Source organism: Venturia canescens, chromosome 1 (genome assembly GCF_019457755.1).
Source record: "Venturia canescens isolate UGA chromosome 1, ASM1945775v1, whole genome shotgun sequence".
Classification (NCBI taxonomy): Eukaryota; Metazoa; Arthropoda; class Insecta; order Hymenoptera; family Ichneumonidae; genus Venturia; species Venturia canescens.
This window is the reverse complement of record NC_057421.1, coordinates 28732819-28755194: the sequence shown is the minus strand read 5'-3', so window position 1 is coordinate 28755194 and position 22376 is coordinate 28732819. Positions and strand designations below refer to the sequence as shown.

The window sequence follows — 22376 nt, the reverse complement described above, 5'->3', positions numbered from 1 at the left end:
CAGAAGTTGCGAGTTGAAAAACTTGGGCGTCGAAGAACCGCAGAAAATAGTCTTTGGTATGAGAACCGTCAGGGAAGATGGTGTGAAAGGAAAATACATGGAGTGGAGAACACAAAAATGGCTTTTAATAGGAAATCCTCATGAAAACGTTGTGAGAAAACTATTTTCGTACAACTTTCCTAATAACCTAGAAATTTTGTAAAATAAGGAAAAGAATTTCCTTGGCCAAATGCTCATTAAAAAATAATGGTGAAGAGACGCAACGCCCAATAAGTGACTGTTGAAACAATATTTCATCATCGTGAGACTCACAGAGTACGAAATGTTCTGTAACAAGAAGTGATTTTGCGATGGTGCTGCTACGAATCGTGAACAAAATATCTGGCACACTGTCATATATGTCGCCTCATTCTTTACCTATATGCAGTACCCAAGCTTCCCCTCCCTACAGATGCGCTTACAACAAAACACGAACTCTCGAGAAAACAATGAACAACTGGGATTAGTTAGAAAATAGGAATATCCTGGAGTGAGAAATTGGGGGACAGAGCAAACATTCATTATCCACGTTTACATATACAACTCGTATATATGGATATGCGGATCATATTTCCAATATTATTTCTCATCTGGTAGGAGAGGAAGAATGGAGAATGAAATCGTGAAACTTGATAAACTCATCCTAAACTCGATTAGCCCGGATAAGGCAGTCAAGCATCAGCCGATATTAAAGTTAAGTAAGCAAGAAGAGAAGAAAAGGAATAAAAAAGCGAGAGAACCAGTGGGCTCTACCAGTGGGCTCGATAATACTTATTCATCTATGCAGAAGTGCTTTAAGCTCGAAATTACATGAGCCGAATAAACTTTGGAAGAATTCATGGACAGATACTTCGTTATATTGACATTCGATCACTTTAGGAAATTCTCATTTAGGAATTTGAAATCAAGAGATCGAATGATCATTTTTAAAATATTCTATGCTTGTGCACAATGGAAATACGTTTGGGAATTTCGGGAAGTAAATATATTTGGGCAGTTGAATTTTCTTTTGTCATCGGTTAAAACTCGATTTTTATTCAGTACTGAAATGAGTACTTTGAAACGAAAGCTTTCATTTCGAATTTCAAATCGTTGTTTAAATGAAATTATTGACAAAAAAAAATATTAAACTACGTCCTGTAATAAATTTGTAATTAGATTTTCTGAAAATAAATGTATGAATAACCTTGGAACGTGACGTGCAATACCAACGACGAAGTTGATTGTCCTGCGACGCGGAATCACCTTTTTGTTTGTTTGATATTCGTTTGCTCTCCTAATTTTCCTCGTTTCGTCATGCAGTTCTCACGGAGTCTCGTCATTTCAAGTATGCCTTTTCGTAATTAAACTTAAGTTCATTCGCATGCATACACATTTCAGAAGATTTAATGTTTGTTGAAACTATTTATTGTATACGAACGTACGTTTGTGCAGAGAGTTCCTCAGAGTATATATCCAGCGCTTTCTACACATCCTCAAATCGTGAGATAATTCGCAAAATTTACCTTGGAAGCTGATAAACGCGGAAGTTGCAATGGGCCAGATCCCTTGGAACGTACACGAGTTTCTCGTTCTCGTGCATTGTTTTCCTCCCAACACACATGATCTTGAAATACGTAATAGTTTCTGCGTTTGTATAAAATTTCTTGCTACCTACCGAGATCCGAACATATGTTTGTCTAACAACGAATTGTGAAGATGTGAATCCCGTTGGTAATTTAAGGACTTTCCACGGTACAGAAGCGACGAGCATGAGTAACATTTACGGAATTAAATACTCTTTTCGGGCTTCACTCTAATTAGAATTTTAAAAAATCATTTTTTTTTATTGCATTCTTCGAAAGTATACATATTTAAAAGTATTATACAACAATTTTATAAAAATCTGAGCAGTCTATGAGTGTACTTTTGAGCAACGTTTACTTGACTTTCTGAGCGCGCTAATACGCACCGCCCGGTGCGGTACCGCGTACCTGCCTTTATTTAAACGCGTTTTTCTCAAAATTATACGTTTTTGGGCAGCTCGTTGATAAAATCTCCGAAACTATTGAACCGATCTTTACCAAAATTTTACGTGTTCTTTATGACCATAGCTATAGCGCATATCATACGAATTTTGGAATTTTGAGTGGAACTATTTTTTTCCAAAAAACGATGAAAAAAACGTACTTTTTTGTAGGAGTTGTTTCTGGAAGAATAGCCGCGTTTGTCATTTAAAAAAAAATAAAAAATCGTACGATATGCGCCATAGCCATTTACCTATTGAATCTAAAAGCATTTTTTTTCTCCGATCATCCATTTCAGAGATTTTATCAACAGCGGAGACCCTTCTTTTTTTGGATCTGTCTTCTCTCCCATTTTTCTGTACGAAAATTGAGTAAGATAGATATAAAAAATTTTTTTAATTTATTTCAAGAGTGTATTTTTTATGCCCAACACTTTTTATATCCATATTTACGGTTTATACCGATCTAAAAAATTCGTGAAAATAGTCTTTCTTTTGTTCGTCTAATTAGGGTAGACTCCTTAATTTCGAATGGAACTTTATGGTTTTTATTTCATCTATATCAGACACTCGCATCATTTTTATAGATCTGAACCGAGATTTTAGTACTGAGCCGTGGGATGGAGCCACAAAGAGGGCGCAAATACCGCGAAAACACGGAATTAAGCGTCGAAAGATCTGATCCACGTGATCACAAGCTGCTCTTTAAGAGACTTGGCTAACGGAGAATGGGATAATTGGAGAGCAAACAGTAAACCGTCTGAAGGGGTGAGCCAGAAGGACACAGACAGATGTTGGAGCGTTACAGATTTGGCACCGGTCGAGCAATCAAAGTCGAATTCACTTACAGTACGAGCCGCCCATATATATATAAACCCTTTGTCATCTATATACATATATGTACACATATATGTGGTTCACTTAGAATTCAAAGCGCAAGCGTCTTGTGTGTTCCGGTACTAATGAAATGTTGGGAGTACGATCGGCGAAGCGAGATTATGTTTCCGGGATAGCGATAAGTTTTCACAACGTGTATAGAACGGTAGAGCAAATGTAGCACAAACGAGAGAGCGAAAGAGTAACCATATAGAGGGTTGTATTTTCTCTTGCGAGATCTCTCCACACCCGGGCTGACATCTTTCCCTTGGGAAATGTGCGGAGAGAATTAGTCGCTGACTCTTGTTGAACTCTTTATGGGCATTGCCCCTATAAACGAAAAATAAAACTGTTTTTTCCGCACGCTCCAACGCTTACGGAAGCTACTATCGAGCTGTTTTCAATTTGGGCTTATAGGCCAAATAAAACTGAAGATGCATTATAACGAGTCGCTTTTCATTCGATTTTTATTTTCGAATTACTGGTGACTGCAGTTTGGCTTCCGAATGAAAATAAAAACGACATTATTTGTGAGCATTACAGTGCTTCTAGTAATGTTATCAAAATTACACTAAAAATATTGTATTCTACAAAATGTAATCATCATCATCATTTTTGATTATCAATTTTTCGCGCGTTGCATCCCTTCCTACGGTTATAAAAAAAAAAAAAAATAAAATAAAATAAAATAACGACACCGATTGAATTCAATTGTTGTATCACTACTGGTAAACTTGTCGAAAACGTAGAATTAATTTCAAACGAACCTGCAATTGATCGTCCCTACATCATGGCTACTCATTCAAAAACCTTATTTTTAAAAAAATCTGTTGAAACTTTTCGGTATCATATTTATTTTTCAGCAAATTTTCATGAGCCCTCAAAAAAAATGAATATTCGAACATGCATAAAAGGAAGACATTGAACAGAGCTTCTAATTAAAACTGCATAAACCGTATTCCAAGCAATACTACACGGAGAGAAAATTTCACTAAAAACTACTATGGTGCCATAGAAGTAGGGTTCTATATCGGTAATATTTATTAATTCTTACGAACATACATAGTAATTTTTTTTGAAGCGACTCGATGAAAATTGATGAGTGATGTCAAAATAAATATACATCGGTACACATGTATACCGATATATTATCGTACAATCGCGAATGAAATTTTGTTATTTACCATAGTAAATTTCTAAACACTTTGGCGTATGATCGATGCTTGTGTTCGAGCTTCTCAAATTTTACTATGTTTAACTGTAAATTTCAATTGTGAAAACAGTACTAAGTATAGCAAAACGGCATAATAATTCTATTTGACAGTTCATCATCGAGTCAACATAAATTTTTCAACGTTTCCTTGGTGAACTATGTTAGGAAAAAATAGCACAGTTTAAACCTTTGTCACAGCAAAATAAGCAATTTAAAAATTTTCATTAAGAATTGGTTTGTACCCAATACCATGGCAGCATAGTAATTCTTAATATTTTTTTCTCTCCGTGTACCGCTAGAATATAAATTTGTAAAAAGTAGTGAAATTGCGTCGATTTTCATACCGGTTGATAGTAACAGCTTCGGTAAAACATGAGTTGAGTCTAATATTTGAAGACGTTGGAAAATTGATATTTAACGAAAAAATGATTCCGCACGATGAGTACAGAGCCTGAAAAATCATCCCACACGGTATACGTCTTGGAAAATGTATCATCGATCCACGTGTGCAAAAGCAATGGAAATTTCGATATGAAACTTCAAATACGAGAGATGGCAAGAAGTACGATGTTTTTCTTAATTCGGAGTCACGTTCCGCCAGTCTTGTACGACACTTGAAGGTGTCTCCCCAGGTTCAGGCCCGTACTTTTCACGTACAACTGTGTATAAATGTTGTAGCGTATCGAGGTGTGCACATGTATAGATTATTTTAGTATGCAGAGAGCGGCCACTGCAGACGCATAACCCTCAAGTATTATTCTGAAATATGACACCAAATACCATTCGCCCCCGGTTACAGGAGAGCGTGTCATGCCAACGAATTACGAGTTGTATTATTCTTTGGTGTATGATTGTGTACGTATATGTATATATTTATGTGTGTACATCGCTTTATGCAATATAAATATGTTGGTGTACAATACACATGGTTGCTTGTAGAAAGACACGTTTTCCTATCCGGTCGCAGGTGCAATATCCCGTCAGGGAAAGACGACGTTCTGCATTACAAACATTAGACCAAAAGAGACATTCCATAAAGGGGATGAGGTAATTGATTTTTTTTCCAATCTCTCACGAAGATCAAGATTTTTCTCTGGCGTATAAGTTTTACGAGACAGTCATTTTTAGGATATAATACGGATAAGCGGACTACTCTTCTTACCGAATGTACTTTGCGATTTTTTGCTTTTCTTATTATTCTTTTTTTACATATAAAACTTACCATAAACGCTGAGAGTTATTACGACGATAAAAATTGCACAGCCAGATAGAGAGACTGAATATTTTCGCCCACGCTAAAACGTCGTCAGGATAAGTACGCGCGTGAGTTCATCTAGGAAGCTGTTGCGAGAACAAGGACGCAAGAATTCTTGTGACTTTGTGGAAACAAGTCTAACGTAAATAGATTGTCTTCGTAGATTTCTCTCGTAACCCCTATCAAGACAAGTTCTCCGGTGGCTTATAAACATTCTTTCATGACGAGACTTTCCGCACAAATGAAAATAAATGCAGCCGGTTTTAAAAGAGTTTTTTTCTCTAATGGTATGAGGAAGATCTTGGGTTTGAGCTTCCTTCAAAATTCAAATTACGAGAACGATAACTCCGTAGTAACGACATCAAAAAGGATTCTTCAGGAAAGTCAACTGAACGCAATTCAGGCAGTTTTTTTTGTGAACATTTTCGTAAATACAAATTCAAAGTTTACTTATATCCATGGACGGGGTCGTCACAAATGCATTAATTACAACGCACACTCCGTATACCACTCGTTCATTCCTTTTGTTATTTCCCACGTGTACATTGCGGCTAGACCAAGGTAATTAGCATAAGCGATTGTTTATCTCAAGAGAATTTAAAGCCAAAATTATACGTTCTTACCGCAATCGTGATGTGGCACATAACAAATATAATAATATTCATGTCTGCAATATATTATGCGTGTGGTTAACTCATATTTTTTTCGTCCAAGCTCGCGACTATCTTGAGGCAAATAAATAAAGTCTCTGATGTACGCGTATGTCGAGAGAGAGAGAGAGAGAGAGGAGAGAGGGTTACACAAAAAATAAATAACATGTGGTGGTGCATTGGAAGCAAAAAATGGTTGGAAAACTCGAAATTTCCGGGAGCTGAACAAGCTGTAAAATAACTGGACGGTGTTAAAATCAGACTAAAAAAAAATGACCAAGATTTACGGGAATGAGGTAAGGAAACAGTGGAAGGAAGAAAAAATACGGAATTTTAAAAGTTGTTGAGAGCAAATTTGCGACGCAAGGGAGTTGTCTTTTGGAGTGACAACGAGTCTGCTACGGTTTTACTTGCAACGAGTTTTCCTACCGCCTTTTCGCTCACTTTCCCATTTTTTTCTACGAATTTTTGTTTCCCTCTTCCTCACTGTTTCTCTGCCTCTTTTCCTTTCCCTTCTTCTCTTCTTTCCTCCTTTCTGACGAATGGAAAAGCGACAATGTTGAGGTCACGCCAAAGGGGGTCTTACAAATCCTGTTTCATCTGCTGCCGTAATTCCGCATCTCGAAATGAGTTTCAAAAGTTGGCTAGGAAACACGCAGGGAAAATCAAATCTGCAATGGAAATAGTAACTCTCGACAAAAGTGAAAAACGGTCGCACCGCATGGAGCGGTGAAGCTCAATTATGCCAGCTACTGCGCGTGTAATCAAAAATATCCCAGTACAAACAAGCCAAAACAATAGTGAAGTAACAAATGAAAATATTCACGGAAGAAGAAGAAATACGAAGTGATTGTTCCTATTATCGAGATTTCATGGCAATCCCAATTACGGCAAGCCAATTAGCTTGCATAAAGATGAGTACGAAATGAACAAAATCGCTTTTTATCGAGCTGGCTATTGAGTATCGTTTCGATCGAACACTTGAGATCGTTGAAAATGGAAAATTACTCGGGTGTAAATTTGCTGAATTTTTATCGAGTGTCGAACGGTTTTTCCTCCTTTCGCCATCACGTTTGTGCAACAGTTTTGTTTTATTTGAGCAAGTCTGGGCTATTACCTCATCGGTTCAATCTTGCTGCACAGTGTGTGTATATCGAGGCGTGTATACAGGTTTTTCCGGCGGATATGATATCCTCCTGACCGGTATCCCTGGGAATTAGCGATTGATCCAGCCTCGCGGGAAAGCTCCGCAGTGTTGGACTCCACGATATCGGAAATTGGAGGGTCGCGAAAGTTGCGAGCTTTGCATGAGGCAGTTGGCCCCGGCTTGTTGGAGTTCTCTCTTTCTCTCTCTTGCTGCTTTGTCTCCCTCACTCTCTGGCTCGTTTTTTCGATGGTCGAAAAAATACAGCCACGCCTCTAGCTAACTTGCATCCGGCAATTCTCTGCGCTCGGCTACAATTATCACGGAAAGCGAATTTTACCGGCGATGTGAAAACAGCAGCCGGAAATGGAGGTGATGGCTGAGGGAAGCGAATGCGCGAGAGAAACACAATAGGAAAGAATAGAGAAAGAGAGATAAATGAAAAGAACGCGAGATGGCGAGGGGCGGGGGGGGGGGGGGGGGGATGAGCGAGGCACAGGTAGAATTGCAAATCAACAAAATCAACAAAGAAATTCGATGCCAATCTATGTAACAAGTGCGGTGTACACAGAGTGGTAGCTTCGCGAGTTTAGTCCTCTGTAACGAAAATTCGTTCGCCCGAATTATTCGACATCCACCCCGTTAGTTGGAGGTTCTTCGATATTGCGTTACCTTTTATATGCTTCGAACAAATGTTCAGTGTTTTACCAATAAAAAAAAAAAAAAAAAAAAGAAAAAGAAAAAGAACAAACAGAGAAAACAAAAAGCAATAGACTGAAGAGGAAAACAAAGAGACCGAGACAGGGGAGGGGGGAGAGTGGAGGGCGGCGGGGGAGATTTAAATAAAAAGAAATGTTATGTCAGCCTGGAGAAGAGCAACGCAGGCAACCAACTGGTTTAAATCGGATCTCTCCGAAAGGGGAGAAAAAACACGAAAGTTTGGAGGAAGGCAAATACGCAAATACGCTCCCTGCGGATAAGAAGAGCTAGTAAAGAATGCAAGGATGATGAAATAAAAGAGATGAAAAAAAACGGATTCGGCGATCAGGACAATCGTGAAGAAACATTTTCAGGTATTGCAGTGGCAGACGCGTATATAGGAATGTGAGGTTAGGTTATATTGAGATAAAGCAGATAAAAAAAAGGGAAAGCGCAACCGGATGAGAAACACAAAACCGGAGCAAACAAAAGCTCCGTGCTTTCTCTTTGTCGGGAGAAACGAAATTCCTTTATTTAGAATTTTCTACTGTGAACAAGCAATTCCTTTGTAAATTCGTGACATCGCACGCTCTCCCAAGCCTCATGGAAAAGATGGAAAAGGGACTTGGTATGGGTTTACACAAATGCACTTTGGAAAATAGAGAATTGAACGTGAAAGATAGCGCTGCGAGCAAAAGTCAACTAGAGGGGGGGAAAAGTTCCTGCCGTGTATAATTTAACGACAGTGAAATAACGCGAAAGGGGCACATTAAAGCCTCCGAAGGGCCCTTTGACTTCAACCCGGTATAATTGCATGATTAAAATAAGCTCGCTTGTTGCGAAACTTTTTTGATACTTTTATCCGATTCCTGGTGCTTCGCATTTGGGGCCGATACCTGTTGTTTGTGTTGCATGGAACGAGCTTCACTTAGGAACGAGAGAATAAACAATTCCATTCAATTGTTTATTTTATAAAATAACGAACAATTTCGCCAATTTATCAAGCGAAATTCGGACGAAACTGAAACTGGCAGGCTTGGGAAAACAGCAAATTAGTTTTCGTGTTTCGTTACCAATTTTCCATGATTTCCCATGAACTTTTCGACGTTTTTCGGCAATTTATACCCCAGCGTTGTGCTAAATGTATTGAAAAAGTTATAGAATTTTTTGTTCATTGAATTTTAGACGAAGCTTTAAAGTTGAATAGCAGCTGCACGGAATGAGTGAAAAAGGCCTAAGAAATATTCTTCCCCTTATTCTCAATCCACTGAATTTCGGATCTCTGAGTCAAAATTTCCAATAGTTGTTAAAGAAAAACAAAATTAAAATACTGACCCTCGGAACACGCGATCGAACCGTCACTTTTGGTACGGGCAACGGGGATGGATAATGGAGAAAATTTAACGGCTCATCTATTCGGTTGATTACGAGATAAAAAATACAAAACTTTTAGTTTTTTCGTACATTCTGCGCGCTAGAGATTTTTCACGCTCACAAATACATGGCAACGATATAAGTTTTCGTTGAAAAAAGTCTGATCGCCATCTTCTATGTGCCAAATGACTTTCTATATATAAACGAGACGTTATATACCCATATATTGAAAGAATGGCGATACGTTAATAATTGGCCACGGTTAACTGCTCTTCGGAACGTAAAACTTTCACGTTTGAGACTTGCGCCTTCGCAGTTGCTCTCGAGACTCATAGACGATTAACGACTCGAGCTCGTGGCAGAGGATCAGGCAAAAAAACGTAAACGATGGTGCTTTTTTGATTCGCATTAGTTGTGAACGAGGGAGTCGAGTTCTCGAGGTATGAGGCGCGTCAGCGAGAGTTGAATGAGCCTAGAAAAATTGTGCTCTTGTGAGGTACACACGAGAGCACAATATATCTACGAGATACTTGTCATCGGTGCGGCCAAGAGTGGATCCGTAGTATGTATCGAAGCGCATCAACGCGCAGCAGTGTTTCAAGAGACTCTTACGCGGACAATCCGGTTTTTCGCTCATCGCGCGGCGTGCTCATCGAGATCCAACACACAGTGGCGTTCACTCATAAACGTTGAGTTCGAATAGCCGACAGGGGAGAAGGTTAAACGATACAGAGATTGGTCACCCGGGAAGATGAAAAAAAAAAAAAAAAAAAAAAAAAACAAGCAAAAATCATTATTGACATTCCTCTCATTTTCTCGTTCGTTTTTCTCGCAACCTTTTACTGCGCGGACTAGCCAATCGCTGAAGGGTGGCTAATAGTTGTCAGTATTCGTCTCGACATTCTGAACGGGGGTCAAAAGGCTGTAGGCCAAGCTCAAACACGATCAGAGTCGTCTTGGATAGCAAAGGAAATCGCTTCGCATTTTTATCAGAAAATTCTTGTAATTAACTTTTGATTGTTTGCAGATCTGTTACGCTACCATCGCACCCTGAAGTGATGGACTTTTTAAATTAGTTTGGCGAGAGGCAGGATGCCAGGGAGACAAGGACTGTGATGGAAGAGAAATCGATCTACGAGGAGCTGATACGCACTGTTTGTCGTTATAATTCAAGAGGCACGATTTTCCATGTCATCAGGATTCTCCTTCCTTTGATATCCCCTTTCATGCAACCCTCGGGATAAACACGATGAAGAAGGTTCGTCAAATTCAATTTTAACATCGAATCGATCAACCATGCACTAACTAAGAATTGTAATTAATAATAATATCGCACAAGCTTCTGGGAAATTGAATTTTTCTTAGATCTTCTTGCCAAGTATTTTTTTTTATTATATATTTTAGAGATCGAACATAAATGTATTAATTTTTCTATCATCGGAGTGAGTATCCGAATTATGGAGTGGTCAAAACAACCATGACGAAGAGTGAACAAAACTTTTTTCTAAAATATATTCGTTAAGGGGTCTACTCTAATTAGACGGCCAAAAAATACTATTTTCACGAATTTTTTTGACCGGTATAAATTATAAATACGGATATACGAAGTGTTAGGCCTGAAAATTGCACTATTAAAATACACAAAAATGTTTTTTTTTTTATTTTACTCAGTTTCCGTATAGAAAAATGGAGAAGATTTTTTATTTTTTAAAAAGTGATAAAATGGCGGCCATTTTTCCAAAAAACTACGAAAAAGCACGTTTTTTTTCATCGTTTTTTACAAAAGAAAATAGTTCTACTAAAAATTTCAAAATTTGTATGATAAGCGCTATAGCTACGAGCACCAACAACATGTGGTCAAATTTTGGTAAGGATCCATTCAATAGTTTCGGAGATTTTATCAACGAGCCGTCCAAAAATTTAATTTGGAAAAAAACGTCGGTCAGCCAAGTAAACGTCGCTCAAAAGTACACTTAAGCTGCTCAGATCTTTATAAAATTTTAATACGATACTTTCGAATATGTATACTTTTGAAAAAAGCAATAAAAAAATCGATTTTTTTTAAGTTCTGATGAGGGTAGACTCCTTAATTACTGTGCATCTTTTGCAGTGACTAAGGAAAGTGGGTTTTCCAGAATGACTTTGAAATCAGGTAAACCTGAAATGGTTATCTGATCAGGTTTGCCATAATAAGGCCCTACCAACGAATACTTCAATAAGCTCCTGCCGAAGCTGGGCCCAATCATATTCATATAATCAATTCCCAGGCATACTTTATCAGGACCTTGATAGAATATTGCATAATAGCGCCTGATTAGAGTTTAGCTCAATAGGCCATCCCGAGGCTTCCCTTATGATTTATACAAATCCAAGTGAACAAAAAACCCATATTCGCTAATAATTAGACATTTAATTCACATACACTCAATTGATGGTCATGAACACTCGCAGGACATCTTCATACGATAATTTCATCTCGTTTGGGCTGCGGAGAAACTTGATTGATTCTTTGATCGTCATAGCGATCGGTCGCGGAAGATTGAGGCCTTTCTTCTTGCTGATAGGCACACAATTCAAACTTGTAATGTATACCTATGTATGAACGCGTAAAAAACTTGCGAAGCGATCTACATATACATTGCACTAAATGCGTAGCCTATGAATAGGTTGTACTATCTAATTTTGATCGTCAACTCTGAGCAACAGGCTGTATTAGCATATTCAATCTGTAAGGAAATTACTTTCGCGAGCGAGTTTCATCTCAGGAAAATATATAAAAATTCGATCAAGCTAATGCGAAGCAAGCTCAAAGTTGTATTACGGAGAAAAGACGAAGAGAAAAGACGCCAGTGTTACTTCCGAGTAAGTCATCGACGTTGCATGATTGAATGTGATGTGATATTTAATTTGAAACTGATTAATCGAGCGACGCAATAAAGCGGACGTTTAAATCAGCGACTCGTTTTTTTATTACGGCTCCCAGTGAGCTCATTTTCATCGCGGTCGATTTTTCTTTTTACAAAACTGTGCTCAATCAAATCACTGGCGGTTAAATTATGAAAATTAATATCGTTTAGTGGGTAATATGGATACTGAACTTTCTCAAGATTAAATCCGGTTTTGAAAATCTGATGAAACGTTGTAGTTGATTTCGGAGCAAGTCGAACTTGAAAATCTTTGCGAAGTTGAGATATATTTTGCGAGGGGAACTGAGCTAGATGTCGAATGAAGATCTACGTGGCACTAGCCATAAAATGTGGTAAAAGTCGGTCAAAGTATCGCAAACTTTTGTTTAAGCATTTCGATGTACGAATTTCGCTAAAATCTGTTACCCACTCTCGAGGACCGATACAGAAATTGTCGATGCAAGTGTGTTGTATGCGAGTGTGTGTGTATGTATGTGTGTGTGTGTGTCGTATCTACAAAAAGTTGTCGTAGGTAGATGGCGGTGGCGAGGGCGTATATTTACTCTCGACCCGTTTCACTCGATAAAATTCAAGACACAGTTCGTTGAATTTATTGTTTGTTTTCGGATCGGAAGGGATAAAACATTGTAAAAAGAGTGAAGTTATTCCGCAGAGACTGGACGAGCTTGAATTTAAAAGCGAACTAAAAAAAAAGGAAAAACCCAAAGAAAAGTATTCGCTACACGCGTAGAGGGGAAAAAATAAATTTCGTTAAACTTTGATAAAAAATAGTCTTTCTCCGTAAAATAGTAAAATGAATTCTGCTATCAATATTCTACAAATACCTTCGCAGTTCGAACGCCTTGATTCGATTATCGAACTCGCTTACCTGAAACAGAACAAAAGAATATTTTCGGTTAAACATAAACAAATATTTTCTCCCAATATATGTAATATTAATGGACATTGTAAAGTACGATTTGTTTTTCGAAAAAACATTAAATTTGTAAATAAAAACGATGAAAAGTGTTTGTGGAACTTATCGTCGTATTTGATGCAGATAAAACGTCTCTAAGGTGTAAAGTATAATGGAGGTTCGCTTTGGGCGATTTCAGATAAAAAGTTACACACGTTCGCGTGTTCATGTATACGTATAATATGTATGGGGCAATTCGTGACAAATCAATGACGTCCGAATTTTTTTTATTTTACTCGAGATGTCACAAGATACGATTCTTTTTCAAAATTCCTCTCGAAATTTGAGTTCTGCATCAACTACACGAGAAAATTGTACTTTTTTTGTTGAAAATCTGTGATTTGCTTTTCACATAAATTAGGGAAAAAACTCAATCTGTTTTAGGGGTTCCCTTTTTAAAATGATCCTAAAGCTTCCGAAAATGGACGAAATCGAATTTTTCTTTCGGAAATGCTCATATTTTCCGAAGGGAATCGTCTTATGGATGTTTTTATGCTTCATTACGAAAAATCACACATTTTGAGATGGCTCATATAAACGTTGACGATAAAATGTTGCTAGTAAAGTGACGGATGAAACTAGTCTCTGCTCAAAATTACTTTTTCCTTTTTTTTTTTACCGAGATATCAGGAATAAATTTTGAAAGGTTATGAGTTAATGGACAAAATAATCCGAAAAATTTTAACCGGGAGAGGATAAAAAATTTCAAAATGGCCAATCCATGTGAAACCTCCCGTGTATGTCTTTAATTTTACTTTGCGTTATCTCAGTTCACACTTTGAGAACTTTGTCGTTGCTCCATATCTCATTTCGGCAGGCCATAAGAATAGAAAGCAAAATTTAGCGAGTGGGAAAAAATTTGTTATACCTTGTTTTTGCGATGCGAAAAAAGCGAGCATGATTCTTTTCGTTTCTGTTTAGGAGTGAGAAAAAATGAACCTTTCTCGTAGGATATTGAACAACGCGAGCTCGGAGTAGTCGCTGAATTTTTACGACCGTATACAATAAAAAATTTAAATAGCTGGAGACCAGCAGCCGGCTGTATTGAGAGAGAAAAACTCCCTTTAGTCCTGAATTTTCTGCCGTGTACCCGAGGCCATCAATGAATTAAAAGCACACTATCGCATCATCGGTTCTAAGCCGTGATTTTTTTTTTTCTATTTCGGAAGGACTGATGAATAATCTATCGACGTGATTTCGTTTTTATAACATGAAAAAATCGCCAACGAATAGAGACGTTTCAGCCACAATAGGCTGGGATGTACATCAGCCATTTTTCGCCACATTTTTATTCGAAAACCTTGACAATTTTTCTCTCCTATGAATTTTTCATCCGAATTTTTCATCCGTAATATGAACGCGTTAATATTATTTATTTATGATGAAAAAATTACGGATGCGCGCAGCCGGAATTATGGATTCTTTTTTTTTACAATTTTTTCGAAATATTTAATGCAATGACCGGAAAAATATGAGTCCTAATGCTAAAATAAATGAGAGTAATTGTGGGCAGCTCAATTTATATGTATTGATAAAAAGCACATTGAGATTCGAAACGAAGAATTTTTTTTACATATTTGTAAATGAAAACAATTCACATTTTTGTTTATTACTATTTTCATTCCTTTTAGTTTTACACTCCAAATCCAGAATAAACATGCTTTTTGAGAAAGGCAAAATTAAAGGAATAAAAAATTCGAATCGAAGTGTCCAAGTGTTTAAAATAATTATTCCGAATCCGCGATGGGAGGTCTGCTTTACGAGTCAAATGTTAATGAAAAATGCAAAAAGTGTTTTCAAAGTCACAGTTCAAAAAAGAATTTCTGGTTATCGTTGGCAAGGGTAATATTTTCGAGAGATTCAGTTTGAATTGAAATTAGTAGAAATAGAGCAAGTTGCTCATTCGAGTTATTTTAACCTCCAATATGAAATTTGACTGTAAAATTTTGAAGTTTCTAAAAAGATTAATTTTTAATTTTTAATATTCGATAATTATTACTTTGTCGAATATTGTTGAACTTTATTTACGTTGTTTTAACGATTGATAACCGATCGTGATTTTTTCAAGTCAAGGAGTATACAACGCATAAATTTGAAACCAAACATTTGTCTTTTCTCAACTCATTGAATTGAACAATCGTTAAGTGATTATTTAGTCTACCACAGAATTTATTTGAACGTTCACACCGTTCCTCTTTCTCGATTCATATATTCACATATCTTTCCACTTTTTGCATGCATGTGCTACCGTGGACCAGGCACGATTTTTTAAACACAGAAACTCTGCGAACCATGCATGTGCGAACAGTCTGACATTAGAAAGGATTTCGCCCACGCCGGAGGCAAGAAAATACGCCGATGGGAATTCATAATGTTGTTTTCTTCCAGGCGCGTTTACGTTATTTACGAGACTCATGACCCAGTGAATATATCTCGTGAGAACTTTTCTCGCCCTCGTTAGAAAATTGAGATGCAGAATGTACGATGAATGCACAATGATTCATTCAATTTCAATTATAAACTTTTTTTTTTATTATTATAGTTTATGAGAAACGGAGTAATGGGAAGAAAAACAAAGTTTGAGTCGAACAAATTAATTTGATTCAAACCTACTCGATACATCACCATTACAAAACGTCAATTACTATGCCAAATCATTATAATTGGTGATTCAAATATTCCTTGAAATTTCAATTAAAAAATTATGATTAATCAACCTACTACGCCGGAGATAATGATCAAGAAAATTGCTCAAGTCTTCCCGAATTTTTTCAAGCGTCCATCTAAAAACTCTCACCACACAATTTAATAATAAATGTACAGAGGCGTGCAGGAGTCAATATTCGCAAGAATTAAAGGGAAATGAAAAGACGCGCCAAGGCGGAGTACAGTTGAAAGTCGATCGCTCCTTTGTGAACGGTAATTGATCGAACGTGTCGCAATAGCTCTCCGCTTGACGGGCTCGAAGTTGAAGAAATACCAATTTAAACCTCTAGAGATGAATGTCTTCCGAGAACAAGAAGGTACTTTGCAGGAAAGATTGATTAAAAGATCAAAATTTCTATGGATCAACGCGTACCCGGAATATCGCCATGAAAATACATCGAATGCACCAATTTTCGTTTTTTCTTATGAAAAAATACTTTGATTCGCTACTCTCTTACTGCTGCGACGCGAATAATGCGAGTATTTTTTAGTTTTTCACATTTTTTGAATACGCGTTTTTGTTCCCTCGTTTTTCTCATTGCAATAACCAACCGAATTTTCTCTTCAGTTCGTAAAAAGGGGGTACTTTTTTTCTTCCATTATTTTGAACCATTTTTGTAGAAACAGATTCGTAACGAACTGCGAGCTGCTCGCATCGGAGCAGCTTGTCTATACCGAATGAAATCGTTCTTAGTTTCTATGAAAGTGATGCAACTGTTTCTCATTAATTTATTCCCAAATACCTAACTCTCCGTGCAAAGAAGGTTAATCGTCAAAGGACGACTTGCGCTCTCGATTGCTCGTTAAAAAAGATGCAACTCATCAATCCCTGATAACTGATGAAATATCATTGGTACAAATATTGATTGGAAGCCTCCTTTTCTCTTGACATCTCATTATGCACGCAAAGGCAACGAGGATTGAGATGACTGACTTCGTACATGTTATGTTCAAATCTGTATGCAAGAGACTCCCAACATTTCCGTACCGAACTAATTTGGACATTTCTATTCGTGGAAAGTACACCGCGCGAGTACCTATAGAAACTGTAAGATGTTTAACATATACGTGTATATGGATGTAGCGCATATATTTATGTGTATTCGCGAACTACTTGGTATACGGTAAGTGCACCTGCAGCTCCATAATTCTCGGTACACACGAGTCGTATGGCGATGCTACACGTTAATTTCCCATGTTCTCATTAGTCTAGTTTCTTATATAAGCTCTGTTCAACTGGGATTAATGCGCGAAGTAATGCGGCATGGAATCAGTGGTAAAAAAAAAAATCTGCCTCATTTAGGAAAATTGCGGGGAAGAATGGTTTTGGCATTTTCAGTGACTAAATCATAAATATCGGTTCGATGCTCGATGCGATATTTCACAAACAGAAACATTCGTTTTGCTAACGTATTCACTCGACTAATAATCGTGATTTTTTAAAATCCGAATTCCAAATGATCAACAGCCATTGGTTAAAATTCAGGTGAAAAATAATCGGCCAAATGCTCCTTGAGCTTCGATATCAATCAAGCATTTCTCTCGAGCATTTCTGCTTAATGACGTGAGCGTGCGTGGTTCGGCACAGGTTTTACCGTGCAGCAAAGCTATTGGGAAATAAATCATGATTTTCAAGATCACGAGATGTTAAAATTGAATATTCAAACAAAGGTATTGAAATGTTTTCATAGTTTTTTTTTTATTCGTAATTAGTTACGATTTCATTTCATTTATTTTCATAGGCTAGGTTGGCTACAATGTCAACTTTTATTGATTCTGTGAATGGGATTCGATTTAAGGGGGGGTCCTACTTTAAAAAGTCAAAAAAATCAATTGTTTTAGGGAATGTTTTTGCATAGACGGAAATAACTCACCATAGTGAACTTTTTCATATAGTTTTGAGGATATTTCAAGAGTAGGAAAACATTGTTTTAGTGTGAGAAATACTAATTTGTATATGATTTATATACTCAAAATCTGATTGTCAAAATTCCTCAGCTATGTACAATGTGGAAATCGTAATTATTATCTACAACAAAAATTCCAATTTTTTTGTCATTTTCATATATTTTCCTCCCATATGAACCTATAAAAAATTGCGAAATTCTATATTTTTAGCGAGTTTGAAACAAAAAATGCCTCTAAAAAAGAAGAATATCACTTCAACGTATTGCAAACATAGAATTTCGCAATTTTTCCGGATTTTTATAGGTTCATATGGTAGGAAAATATGTGAAAATGAAAAAAAAATTTTGGAATTTTTCTTGTAGACAATAATTACGATCTCCACACTGTAAACAGCTGAGAAACTTCGACAACCAGACTTGACGCATAAACCATGTACAAATGAGTATTAAAAAAATGTTTTTGTGCTTTTTAAATATCCTTGAAACTACACCAAAAAGTTCGCTATGGTGAGTTATTTCCGTCTATCCTAAAAGCATTCCTGAAAACAATCGATTTTTTGACATGCTAAAGCAAGACCCCCCTTCATGAGAATGTCTTTTTAAAAAAAGAAGAATATTTGACAATTTGTATTATTCCTGATTGCGCAGCCAAATTCACATATGATTATATTATTGTACGAATGCAGAGTGACTACTCGATTTTTTGTCGTGCAGAATTGACTCAAGTAATTTAAAAATGATTACTGAGTGTAAACAATCCAATTCATCCTGAACATAGTACTTGATACAGTACTTCTGAAATCACCATCAAGAAATCCGGCTGAGTGGATCGCTTGTCCAGTCGGGATCGGTTATGACCTACTTGTAGTGGAAATGGTAATCGCGTGGTCAGACACGTGAGGCAAAATTGGACGGAAGCAGCGTTTACGCTCAACTCGCTTACGCCGAGCCTCCCATTGGTCATTCGTCAATCGATTATCGATGAATTTATCACTCCCTGGAATAATTGTCTTCAACGACTTTCAGTAAACGATATTGCAAAATCAATTTACTTTTTGAGCCTTAGTTTTTCATTTTCCTCATACAAAGCGCAAGATCCACTGATCGCACTGCTGCTCTGAATATATTTCTCCAAATAACGTTCCACTTTGATGTCGAATCGATCGCATGCCCATTTGTTCTGAGCGTTGATACTACTGTTGCGAGGAATTTTTGCTTTTCACCGTTTTAAGAGCAGTGTACGTACGCCCTGACGAGAACAAACAGCCGACGAATATCGCTTTGTTACGGTCTTTCATAATGGAACGACAGTAAATATTACGCGCGAAAACTACAGAGAATAAAGAAAAAGAGAGTGGTATGAACGAGTCCGGAGAACGAGATATGGAGACGTGTGTTTACGAACGACAAAAGTCCACACACACACACAACAAAAAGTGAAACAGACAGTTGAGTCAAACGAACCGCTATTACCGCGTTATATACATACAATACCTGTGTACATCGTACATAGGAATTTACAAACCAGCGAGAACTCTCAGACTTCCTCAAGCAAATAGTTTCGGTAATGTATCCGCTATGTATGTGGTCTTCAAAGCTATGAAACCGCGATACTCCTTTGCGTTAGAATACGAGTTGTATCGGGCATCCCAAGTATGAGTTACAAAAAATATATTCCCTATTTCAATCTGCTGCACCGTCACTGAAGCATATTCGCAGTAAAACTTATTCAAAAAGACTTGAAACATTATTGGTACAAGATTTTTAATGATTGATTGTGTTATTAGGTTTTCTACGTGCTTTTCTTGTAATATGAATCCCCCATCGGCACGGAATTTTTAAATAAAATCAGTTGAAAACAATCATGGCTCGTGTTATAACAAAATACACAAAAATGAAAGACTTTCAAACCAAGTTATGGCAAACTGAATGTTACAAAAAATGTAGAAAAAACGTACGTTCCCATTTGCACCAACAGTTAATCTGAAATTCTTCATTGGAAAATAAAATTGGATTTGAAATAATTTCGATGTCACTTTCATGCAGAAAAGCTCATGTACAGACACTTATATATATCCAGCATACTGTAGTGCGGCTGTGTTTAGTGAGCACTGCATTGAGTGAACGAGCATAGGAGCAAAAGGCAAAAGCGAGCTTTGTCGTTTACAGCATTCTGTGAGAATTTTGGGTTATCTCGTTCCTACAGTAGTCTGAATAATTGTACCTGTTTGGATGCTGTACAGAAGTCTCTCTCATTCAATTGATGCAGTGCAGATAAAAATTATTTTTATAAATTCCTATAATTTGTCATAATAATAAAAATAGTCATATTTGAAGTTTCAGATGGAATCTGATTTTCCAAAGTCCACTTTTCAATAATAGAAAACTATTTTGTTCACAAACATTTCCATTTATGAATTTTTAACACATTCGTAAGTTTGAGTGCTGAGAATATTCAATTTTGTAAGAATTTCTTGAATCCTACTGTGAATTTTAGTAAGAAAATAGTGCGGTTAATATATACGCCAGAAATGCCTGTACGAATTTAATTAATATAAATATATATATACCCGTAATCCCGTATGTCACGGTGTCCCCTTCAAGAATGTTCATGTACGGGTCAAACTATCATACATTGGGAAATTTTACTCGGAGATTCGGAGTAGACGTTTGCACAAAATAATTCGAGACGTCGGTGGATAGTGTGGAAAGGGTGACGAAAAGAGTGAAATATTCATGCATCGTCGCACAGAAATTCAATCTGAAGCTAACTTTCACCAACTGTCGTTTTGACGGTGTAACAACCACGAGGGAAGTGAAGTTCCTTCGAAACTTGGCCAAGTGATACATTTTACGTAACACAAAAGTATTGCTATCTTATCCGAGGCAAAAGAAATAGATAAAAAGTATAGAAGTATCCATAAAACCACGAACAAATTTTGATCTCCATTTTCAATCGAATCCAATCACTATTGCTACGGATTTTATGGCTAGCTATTTCACGATTGGTTCAAGTATTTTAACGTGTTTCTTCTCACTTCAATAGTAATATCTCTTCTAAATCGTTTGGTTGACACGAAATACAATCGATTTTCTATATACATTCCCAAGCGAAGTTGTTTTTCGTATTATCCCATTTTGATTTCGGTCTTCCAAGTAGAAAAATTCCGATCGTACCGTGTTTCTAATTTATTTAAATTGTGATTCTTACATTTTCCAACGAAAAAAAAAAAAAAAAAAAAACTATACAAAACTACAAAAAGCAAAACAATGTTTCCATTTGACTTTTATCGTTTTTCACGAAAATCCAAAATAGGAAAAAAATAATAAACTTCAATGTCGTACTCGCGAGTTAGCTGCGACAGTAAATTTTTGTTTTCAAAAATATAAAAACATTTCAAGAAATATCGAGTGTCGAAAACACTTATGGCCCTTGGCTGGATCGTTTAAAAGTTGGCATCTTTTATAACGCACGCACACTGCAAAATATTTTTTGATAATGCCACTCGTAGAAATGCTAAAGAAAGTTCCCAAGTTATTTTCATGCTGGTGATAATAAATCAGTAGGGTGCCCTGGAGGCGAGTTTATGCGTGACACCCACCCAGCTCTTTCGGTGTTTAGTATCTCAACGTGATAACTGCAGTACGTATATGCATGAATAAATGCAATTTCTCTAGTTGAGATATAACTATTATACAGGCATACAAGTATAAGTGAAACGGACGAAATCGTATATGGAAAATAGAGAGAATATCAGAGGAATGGATTGATGAAAAATGCATAATAAATATTGCAAAATGATGCAAAACTATTAGCATTTTGTTTTTTCGCAATATTCAATATTCCTGAGTTATCGCAGCTCGAATATCTAACAGTAGAATAAACTGAGAAAAAATGAACTTCTCACAAAAAATATAGGAAACAATAAAAATTCAAAGTTTTCGCACTCTACTGGTGCGGTATCGTGCGTTCAAATTTCGTAATATATCCGAGACCATAAAGTGAATATTGTCTAAGAAAAAATAGAGGTGTTGGCTCAAGTTATTCTGAGAACAATGAGTTAGTACGAGGGCCAGTTATTTCGATGCCGATATGAGAGAAATAAAAGGCTGCTCGGAATTTATACTCTCCCGTTTATATATGAAATAATCACGAAGTTGCAGAGATCGCAAAGCTTATGGCCGAGCTCTACAACTCCACGTGCGGTCCTCATCGTGCCCGAGGCCGAAGGTACCGACCATTAATAATTATAGAGGGACACCCCTCGCACTGGCACCTTTTCCTGCCTTTTCCTTCCCTCTCTCACTCGCTCGCTCATTCCCCATCGCTCCTTCTGTAACAGCCGCGAGCCGGTCCTATTCTCGCCAGACACCCGGGGCTACATGTGCTATTTATTACCGGGGTAATGATTATTTATTAATCTAACCCCATCAACGATATCGCGCGGCAAATTTGTCGCGCCTGCCGCTGCTGTTTGTCCAAGTATATCGTGCGTGTATGTATATTCATATTACGCTGCGTGAATCTCACTTGCGATTTCTCTGCAAATAGAACTCCAAGGCGTGTGTGTGCGCGTGAATATAATAATGCCAAGGGAGACGAAGCAGAACGTTCGTTTTTCTTCA

At 37.1% G+C, this 22376-nt stretch overlaps 1 protein-coding gene and 1 long non-coding RNA gene across 3 annotated transcripts in view; one reads left to right on the top strand and one right to left on the bottom strand.

Moving 5' to 3' along the window:
• The window catches only part of twin (CCR4-NOT transcription complex subunit 6-like twin), a 458979-nt gene that overhangs the window by 51719 nt on the left and 384884 nt on the right, over positions 1-22376 (bottom strand). The gene's annotated exons all lie outside the window — the stretch shown is intronic.
• Positions 9834-22376, top strand: part of LOC122419182 (uncharacterized) — a 48091-nt gene continuing 35548 nt past the window's right edge. Inside the window, exon 1 of the long non-coding RNA XR_006262840.1 lies at positions 9834-10513. This is a non-coding gene — a long non-coding RNA (uncharacterized lncRNA). The remainder of the gene's footprint in view (positions 10514-22376) is intronic.